Source organism: Notamacropus eugenii, chromosome 4 (genome assembly GCF_028372415.1).
Source record: "Notamacropus eugenii isolate mMacEug1 chromosome 4, mMacEug1.pri_v2, whole genome shotgun sequence".
Lineage (NCBI taxonomy): Eukaryota > Metazoa > Chordata > Mammalia > Diprotodontia > Macropodidae > Notamacropus > Notamacropus eugenii.
In genome coordinates this window covers 453,712,632-453,721,294 of record NC_092875.1, presented here as the reverse complement: position 1 = coordinate 453,721,294, position 8,663 = coordinate 453,712,632, and the positions used below count along the sequence as shown (strand labels likewise).

At 40.6% G+C, this 8,663-nt stretch overlaps 1 pseudogene; it reads right to left on the bottom strand.

Moving 5' to 3' along the window:
- Window positions 1–1,439: 1,439 nt before the first annotated feature.
- LOC140502701 (creatine kinase B-type pseudogene) lies at window positions 1,440–2,288 on the bottom strand (annotated as a pseudogene).
- Window positions 2,289–8,663: the final 6,375 nt, after the last annotated feature.

Sequence of the window (8,663 nt, the reverse complement as noted above, 5' to 3'; positions counted from 1 at the left end):
CACTGGATTCATGAAGCTTTCCCTTATTCCACCTAGGTAGAACTGATTTCTCCATCTGAACTCTGGTAGCATTTTGTTGGGACCTCCCATATGTACTTATCATATAATACCTTTTATTGTAATTATTTACACATAAGTCTTATTTCCTGTGCAATGCCCAAATAGGAGAGGGATTTCATATTGATGAAGAGATTCTTCAGATGTTCAAGTTTATAGATATTATACCAATTGTTCTGCAATAGTAGAGAGCTTCCTTAATGAAAAAGAGACTGGGCTATCTACTTACTATAGGGGAAAAGAGTACATGAAGAATATGTATTGCTTAGTTTATGGCAGGTAGCTGAACAAGAAGCTTGCTGAGTCAGTCCATCAGCCACATATATTTTGGTCTGACGTTACTGATAGACTACCATATGGACTCAGATCTGAACAGGGAGAGATCAGACTGGATTGCATTTGGGAAACTACACAGTGATTTCAATTATCTAAAGAGGCTCATTGCCATAAAAGCTCCTCTCCTCCTCCCTTTTTTAACACCTGTATTTTCTTCTTTGGCTATGACTCATGGAACTTCATGAATTTAGAAGAGATTCACAGTGAGTCTAAAGAGGTGTTGGCATATTAACAACAATGGTAAGTACAAAAAGTAGGAAAAAAAAGAAGTGCCATTCATTCACATCTATGGGAGGAAAAAGAGGTGGAAAAGGAAGCTGACTAGTTATATATAAGGAGGGAGGAGTGACAGATGGACAGTCCAAATGCTTTATTGGTTTCCAAAAAGAGAACAACTTTTAACCCACTGGATTGATTTTCTGTTCCAAACCAATCCAATCCAATCCAATTGAACACATAGTTACTAAATATTTACTAAAATACACAGGATCATGTTAAGGGCTACAGATATTTTTTAAAAAATCTCTACCATAGAATTTCTTATGGTCCACTAAGGGCCGTAGTTTGGAAAAACAAGATTTGTCAACTTGTGGGATATGTGGGGTAAGTGAGAGTGAAAAGGTGAGGATGGCATGGGGGTTACAAAACTGAGCAACTAGAATGATGCTAACATCTCTGACTCCAGATATCATTGCTATGACTCAGGTGCCTTCTCACCCTGGAATATTCCCCTGTCATGCCAGCATCCTCCCATTTCCATTTTCTTATTGCAATTGTCTTCTCCTGTTAGATTATAAGCTCCTTGAGGGCAGAAACCATCTTTGTTTTTCTTACTTGTATCCCCAGGGCTTAGTTCAGTGTTTGGCACGTAGTAGGTGCTTAATAATTGGGCATTGTATTGGTAAATACAATAGGCAGCCAGGTGGCACAGTGGATAGATAGGCCTGGGCCTGGAATCAGGAAGACTGAGTTCAAATTCAGCCTCAGATACTTACTAGTCTTGTGACCTTGTACAAGGCGCTTAACTTCTGTTTACCTCAATTTCCTCAGCTATAAAACAGGGGTGATAACAGGTTGGAGGGGCATGTTAGGATGTAGCCCAGGTGAGGATTCCACATGAACTCATAGTTCTTGGTCTTAAAAAAGGGTTTCAATCTGGGTAAGCCCTATGCAGAAACGTGTGAACACCTCCTTCATGTTACCTCCCTTCTGCATGGAGATGACCCTCAGGTGATCTTCCTCACTGGTCCACACCAGAAAGGTCTTGTTGTCATTGTGCCAAATGACAACATTTGGGCCAGTCTTGGGCCATGCCACAAGCCAAGGGAAGTGGGGAGACAGACTTGTCCAAGAGGAAGTGATCATCAATCAGCTGTTGCTGTTCCTGCTCAGTCATGTTCTTCAAAGCATAGTACTTCCCATTCAGGTCACCTTCCAGGCTGGCCAGAGCTTCCACAGACAGCTTCTCTATGGTGCAGTGCTTGCCGCAGCTACAATGTGGAGGCAGGCAGAATCCTCGGATGCTCTGAACACAGAAACTCAGCACATAGTTCGGATCTAGGTCATCACCATCCTGCAGATTGTCAGGGTTAAGATCAGTCTTATGCTCATCAAAAGGCTTGTAGCTTCCATGTTGGTCCTCAATAATGGGATCAAACAGTTCCTTTAACACTTTGTGGCTCTTTTCATCTCCAGTCACACAGTCCATGGTCAGGATGAATGGGTGCCCTGGGTTGTCCACACTGGTTGGATGAAATCATCCAGGGTGAAGCCATTTGTTATGTAGCCTTATCCCGGAGGTTTTCATAGAGCTCAGGCATCAGCACCTTAGTCATGTGGTTGTGCGAGGAGAGGTCGGGCTATTCTTGCTCGGCAGGGTAGCAGGACGTCAGCATGTTGTAGGAGGCGAGGGCGCTCTGGGGGTCACAGAGGAGGAGCAAGTTGTGCGGATGCTGCGGTAGCAGCTGCGTGGGGATCCCAGGCCACCTAAGCTCGAGCTCAGTCACCGAGTCCACAGCAAGCTTTTAGAGATTGCAGTATGAAAGGAGGTAACAATGTAACTAATCTGTGAGCTTCAGCTGCAGAAGAAGTCAGTAAGCTGACACTATGTGGCCTAGTGGAGATAGACTCTGGTATTCACTTAGGGATTGTCTGAGAAAGTTAAAGGAGGAGGTAAATGAAGGTGGCCATAATGATCAGAAATGCAGCTGCGTACTGATACCCCCTTAGCAGTTTCCCATAGGAATATAATAGTGAAGACAGCCCGGCCTGCTTTCAAGCACCTAGTTCTGACTCTAATAATTTGGGAAATAGGGTACCTTCTTTCAGAGGTTCTAGACAAGATTTCACAGTTAAGTGATTTAGGGGACTGGGGAAAGGATACATTTCCTTGAGAGAGAAGAGTAAATAGCCAGCAGGTTCAAATTCAGAGTAAAATGACAAGAAAAGAATTGTTTACTGAACTCTTGTATCCAAGTTTGTTACACCTTCAGGGAGAATAGGAAATTGACTGAACCCCAGCTCAGATTAAAGAAATACACAGATGAGATTACAGAACTGATATCAATTTGATCATATGTTGGAAAAATGGATCAAATACTGTAACTAGGGTATTAATAGATACTGGGGCTGAGGCCTCTCTTATACATGGAAACCCTGATAAGTTTAAATATGGAACTCCTATCACCATCACAAGACTGGGAGGCGCTGAAATATCAGCCAGACAATTCAAACTAATGGTGAAAATTGGACAATTGCCTAAGAAAGAATGCGCTGTGGTAATTGTACTCATTCCTGGATAAATAACTGGAATAGATATATTGAGAAATACAATTTTAAATTTACCCTAGGGGAGATACCAATTTGCACTAAGGAAAATAGGAATTAATACAGCTTTAGTGGGTAAAATAAAAATGGACCCAATCATTTTACCTGAACCTTCCAAAGTAAATACTTTAAAGCAGTATTGTGTGCCAGGTGAGCAAGATGTAATTATCAATACTATAAAGGAATATGTTGAGGGAGGAATGTTAGTCCTATGACCGCTCAATGGAATAATCCTATCTGGCCAGTACAAAAGTCAGATGGGACATGGAGGATGACAGTGTATTATAGGTAATTGAACAAAGTGACTCTTCCCTTGTATGCTGCTGTTCCAGATACTGTTACTTTAATAGGAAGTATTCAGAAATACGATGGGACTTAATAAGCAGTTATTGATTTGGCCAATGCTTTCTTTCCTATCCCACAACAAAAGATTCAGGATTTTCCTATACCCCCAACAAGAAAGAGGGCTAAAGTTTATAGGATTATTTGGATATTGGTGACATCACATACCACATCTAGGACAAATTTTGAAACCCTTATATAAAATTACTAGGGAAAAATATGAATTTGATTGGGGATTTGAGAAGAGTAATGCTTTTGAAGAAGCAAAGATCACTATAAAATTAGCCCTAAATTTATGGCCTATGCAAAGTGGCCTGGTGGAATTACAAGTGACTGTCCAGGATGAATATGCAAACTGGAGTTTATGGCCAAAGTAACAAAGCCAAAATGTACCCTTAGCATTTTGGTCTAGGAAACTCCCTTCATCTGGAGTTCAAAATACCCCTTTTGAAAAGCAGCTCTTAACTGTATATTGGGCTTTGGTGGAGACTTAGCAACTGACTTTAGGCCATGAGGTCATATTATAACCTGGAAAGCTGACTATGACCTGGGTAATGAGTAACCCAGCTTCTCACAGAATTGGACATGTGCAAGAGGCTACCATACTTAAATGGAAATGGTGTATTCAAAACAGATCTAAAACAGGCAAAAGTGAAATTTCCACTTTTCTGAATCTATAGCAAACATAGGTACTGAGGGAAATGATACACTCCCTGAACCAAAGCAACGGGTGGTACGTTCCTTGGTGAAATGGAATGAGAATATGATGGATTAACTGAAGTACAAAAGAGATATGCATGGTTTACTGATGGGACAGCAAAATATTTCAGCCACAAAAGACATTGAAAAGTGGTAGCCTAGAGATTGACTTTGGAAAGTATTGGGATAGGTGGAAGTAGTCAATATGCTGAATTTATGGCAGTACATCAAGCTATCAAAACAGAACAAGAAGGGTGAGGACAGTGTCATGTATTCACTGATTCATGGGTAGTGGCTAATGGATTAGTGAAATGGATGCCCATGTGGAAAAATCAAAATTGCGAAATTCATAACAAACAAGTCTGGGGCCAAGAATTATGGAAAGATGAATGGGACATGTCTTTGGTTACTAATTTGTCACCTTTTCATGCAGATGCTCATGTGGCCCTCACCACGCCAGAACATGAGTACAATACACACGCTGATCGACCAACTAAGATTGCTACTCAACATATTGTATCTTCTCTGACACCAACTGATGATCCAGTAGTAGGAAAATGGGTCCATCAAATGACCAGCCATTTAGGGGTCCAGGCCACACACCAGTGGGCACAAGACCAAGGTATTAGCATCTCTCATTCATTGTTAAAACAAATAGCAGAAGAATGTTATATATGTCAGTTGGAAAAGGAATGAATTGTTCTTTGGGTAGTAACTAGAGAGTTAGCAAAGGGAAAAGTACCAGCCCAATTTGGCAAATAGATTATATTGGAATCCTACCCCAAGATAAAGGATGCAAATTTATATGTACTTGTGTTGACACCTATTTTCAGGTGTACTGGTGGCTTTTCCTTATAAGAATGTGACCCAGAAAAACACGTGTAAAACTCTAGATATCATAAGTCTATATTGTGGAACTCCAACGCAGATTCAAAGTGACAATGGGTCACATTTCAAAGGTAACGAAATGAAGAGACATTGTGTGTTAAACAAAATAGAATGGATATATCATATTTAATATTATCCACAAATGTTTGGGTTAATTGAAAGAATGAATGAATTATCGAAAGAACAGTTAAGAAAATTAAGTTCTAATAATTTTTATCAACATTGGAAAGATAATGTGGTCACTACTTCACATAATTTGAATAATAGACTATTGGGAGGAAGTACATCTCTAGCCAAAATGATGACCTCCCACCATATGTGACTTCGGTTTCCATGTGATTTAAGCAGGTCACACGAGCCTATTAATGAGTGAGAAAGATCTTCAAATTAAGCAAAAATACATTAACAATACATTTGGCCTCAAGATCTTTCTTATCCATTATTTTGGTCAGTGGGGCAACTGGTGTCAACAGAACTTTATAACAATATAACAGGGGTCACACAACATAAGCACATAAAATACTATCTTAGGGTAGGGTTTGAGCACAAGTACCCCATCACTCCCCCCTAACAAATGGTACCTAAAATCTTGGGGTAAGGGATGAAGCTCTCTTCTTCCATAGCTACTTCCTGCTGAAATTGAACATAGAACTGTCCCTGCCCCAAGAGGTCCCATTTGAGAATGTATTGTTAATGTATTTTTGCTTAATTTGAAGATCTTTCCCACCCATTAATAGGCCCATGTGACCTGCTTAAATCACATGGAAGCCTAAGTCATATGTGGTGGGAGAAGCTTGCTGAACAGGTGGAACAGAAAGGATGGAGCAGGGCTGGGAGAAGGTTGATGAGAGGAGTTAGGGAAGAGGAGAGAGGACACAGACAGGCATAGCAAGTCTTGTGAGTGTTTGCTTGTGGTCAGCTGCGGGTTGGTGGAGTGAGACTTAGGAATGGCTTTGTCCCCTGTAGTGCTAAGGTGCATTGACTTCTTGGTTACTATAATGGATTTGGCTTTCTGGTGTTGGGATCTGACTTTCTGGTGTCTGAATAAGTGTTTTTCTTCTGCCATCTACATGGAGAGTCTCTTATACTTTGCAATTCAGAACTATGCTGGCATATTCATAGTCACTGTTGGTGCTGTGATTATTTCCTTGGTGATACAGAGGCCCTACATATCAAAGAGGCCTGAACATCAATAAGCCTGATGTCTGAGTTTCTGGTCTTGGGCAGGTCTGGTCCACTACAGTAATGGCAGTTTCTCTCTGATTATTCTTGCTACTCTGACTAAGTACTAGGCAGCATGACACTCCAAGGCAGGGGGTTGGAAACTGGAGTAGGAGGAGAGGTAGTGTTTTAAACCTAGTACCTGAGCAGGGTTGGGGCTAGAACATCTACTCATGAAGATACAGTCTTAGTACTCCAGAGAGGTTGGAGCAGGGGGAAGAACAAGCCCAGTGCTATTTATTTTGGGAACCCTAAAGATTGATCTCTTGGAATTGGATAGTCTGGTAGAGTGTTTGCTTCCTGGAGACTTGTGCCTTGTAGTAGAGCATTTATGATCTATGAATTTTTACTAGAAGAATCACTCAGGATGAAAAAGCACGAACAGTTTGCTGTCTTCACCCACTCTTATTTGTCCTTCAGGAAAAGGATCAATGACATCATGGGGTAATGTCTTGACTTGCAAATGAATTGGATTTAAGTGAGGCAGAGTTGCATAAGTTGTCAATCTCACTCTCTTTTCACGATTCTAATTCCAGTGACAAGACAAAGCTTAATACAACCTGTGATGGTTTGGGGTACAGTGGATAACCTTGATTTCTTCAATATCTAACCAAACTCTAAGCACTTTACAGAGGTGCCTTCATGGTCATGGGGACAAATTGTTCTTACCCACCCATTCCCACTGGGGGAAAGTCTTCACGTACTTGGAGTAGACATCCCCCTAACTCACTGATGGTTTTGAAACCTGTCATTTACCCTCAACCTGGTTTAGCCCATCTGCCAAGATGGTTTTATACAGACATGACTGCTGTACATGCTGCAGCTTCTTAGAGCCACAGGTAAGAGTTGGGTGACAAGTGAACACAAAGGGTAGATAAGCAACCCTGAACAGGACTTGACAAGTCCTCATACTAGGTGCTAGCACCCATACTGATAAGATAATCAGTCCAATAAAATATTGAAGATTTTAAACAGCTAGCTCTCCTTAAACCTGAATTAATTATATGAGACCAGGCAGGATTATAGATCCAAACCCCAGACTGCAAAGACATAAAAAAGAGAGGAGAATAAAGGGAAATCAAGGTGAATAAAGAAAGTGGAAAGATGCATGGTGAAATTTTGTAGACATATCCTCAAAAAGAAGTGCCCCAATGTACATAACCACTACGGACCAAGGCATAGGTTGGGATGAGGAAATTGGAATATTTAATTAGAGTCTACTATGGGTCAGACATCATATAGATATTATCTTAGATGAACTCAATAAGATTTTGAAGTAGGTGCTACTATGGTCCCCATTTTACAAATAAAGAAACTGAGGCAGACTGAGGTTAAGTAACTTGCCCCCAAGTCACACAGCTAGTAAATATTCAAGGTTGAATTCAAACTCATACTTTCCTTATTCTAAGCCCAATGTTCTATCCACTGCACCACCTAGTTGCCTTATGGAACAAGACCAAGAGCTGATCTTTGCAAGGGAGTTGAAGAGAGAGGAAGGAAATAGAAGACATCTCTTTAAAATTAATCAATTTGGAATTAATTGACTTATGGATCTACTGGGGATGAATTGATTGCCTAGGGATACTGTAGATTAGAACCACTCTTTTGTTCCAGGCACAAAAGTGGGATGAGAGGGTTGTAAGTTGCATATTTGGCTCTTTTTGGAGAAGGTCTGAGTAAATTGAACACAGACCAGAGAGAAGCAGAGCCAAAAGTGGTTTCTGTGCCTTCCTGAAATCTGTGCCTTTTAGAAAAATGTTAAAAATTCCTATGTCCATGTTGTTCCTGGACAATTTCAAACTCTCGAATGGTTGGAGAACACAGGTTACTAGAGAGAAGATGGAAGTCCCAGGCAGCTCCAGTCTCTTGGGAGAGTAGTGGATCACATATATGTCTCTTCATTAGAAGAGACAACAAAGGTTGGATCATGACTTGGGAAGCAAGGGACCTGAACTTTGTCCTCTTCTAGTACTATGAGTTATTCAAACAGTGCAGGTCTGATGGGAAGGGGATTGACTTTCTAATAACCCTAAAGTCGTTTCCCTTCTAAGATGAGTCCAAATCACAACATAGCACTGAGTCTAGAAGGTTATACAGATTCCTGGATAGAAAGTTGTGGGCTGGGTTGGGTCTTGAAATGTAACAAATGTTTATGAGCTACTACAAGAATTTGGTCTGTTTTATGAATATATGAATATATGTATACATATTTACATATACACATACACACATATGCATACAGAAAGTATGCATGAGTACTTGCATAGAATCTTAGCTGTAGTTTGGGGTTTCTT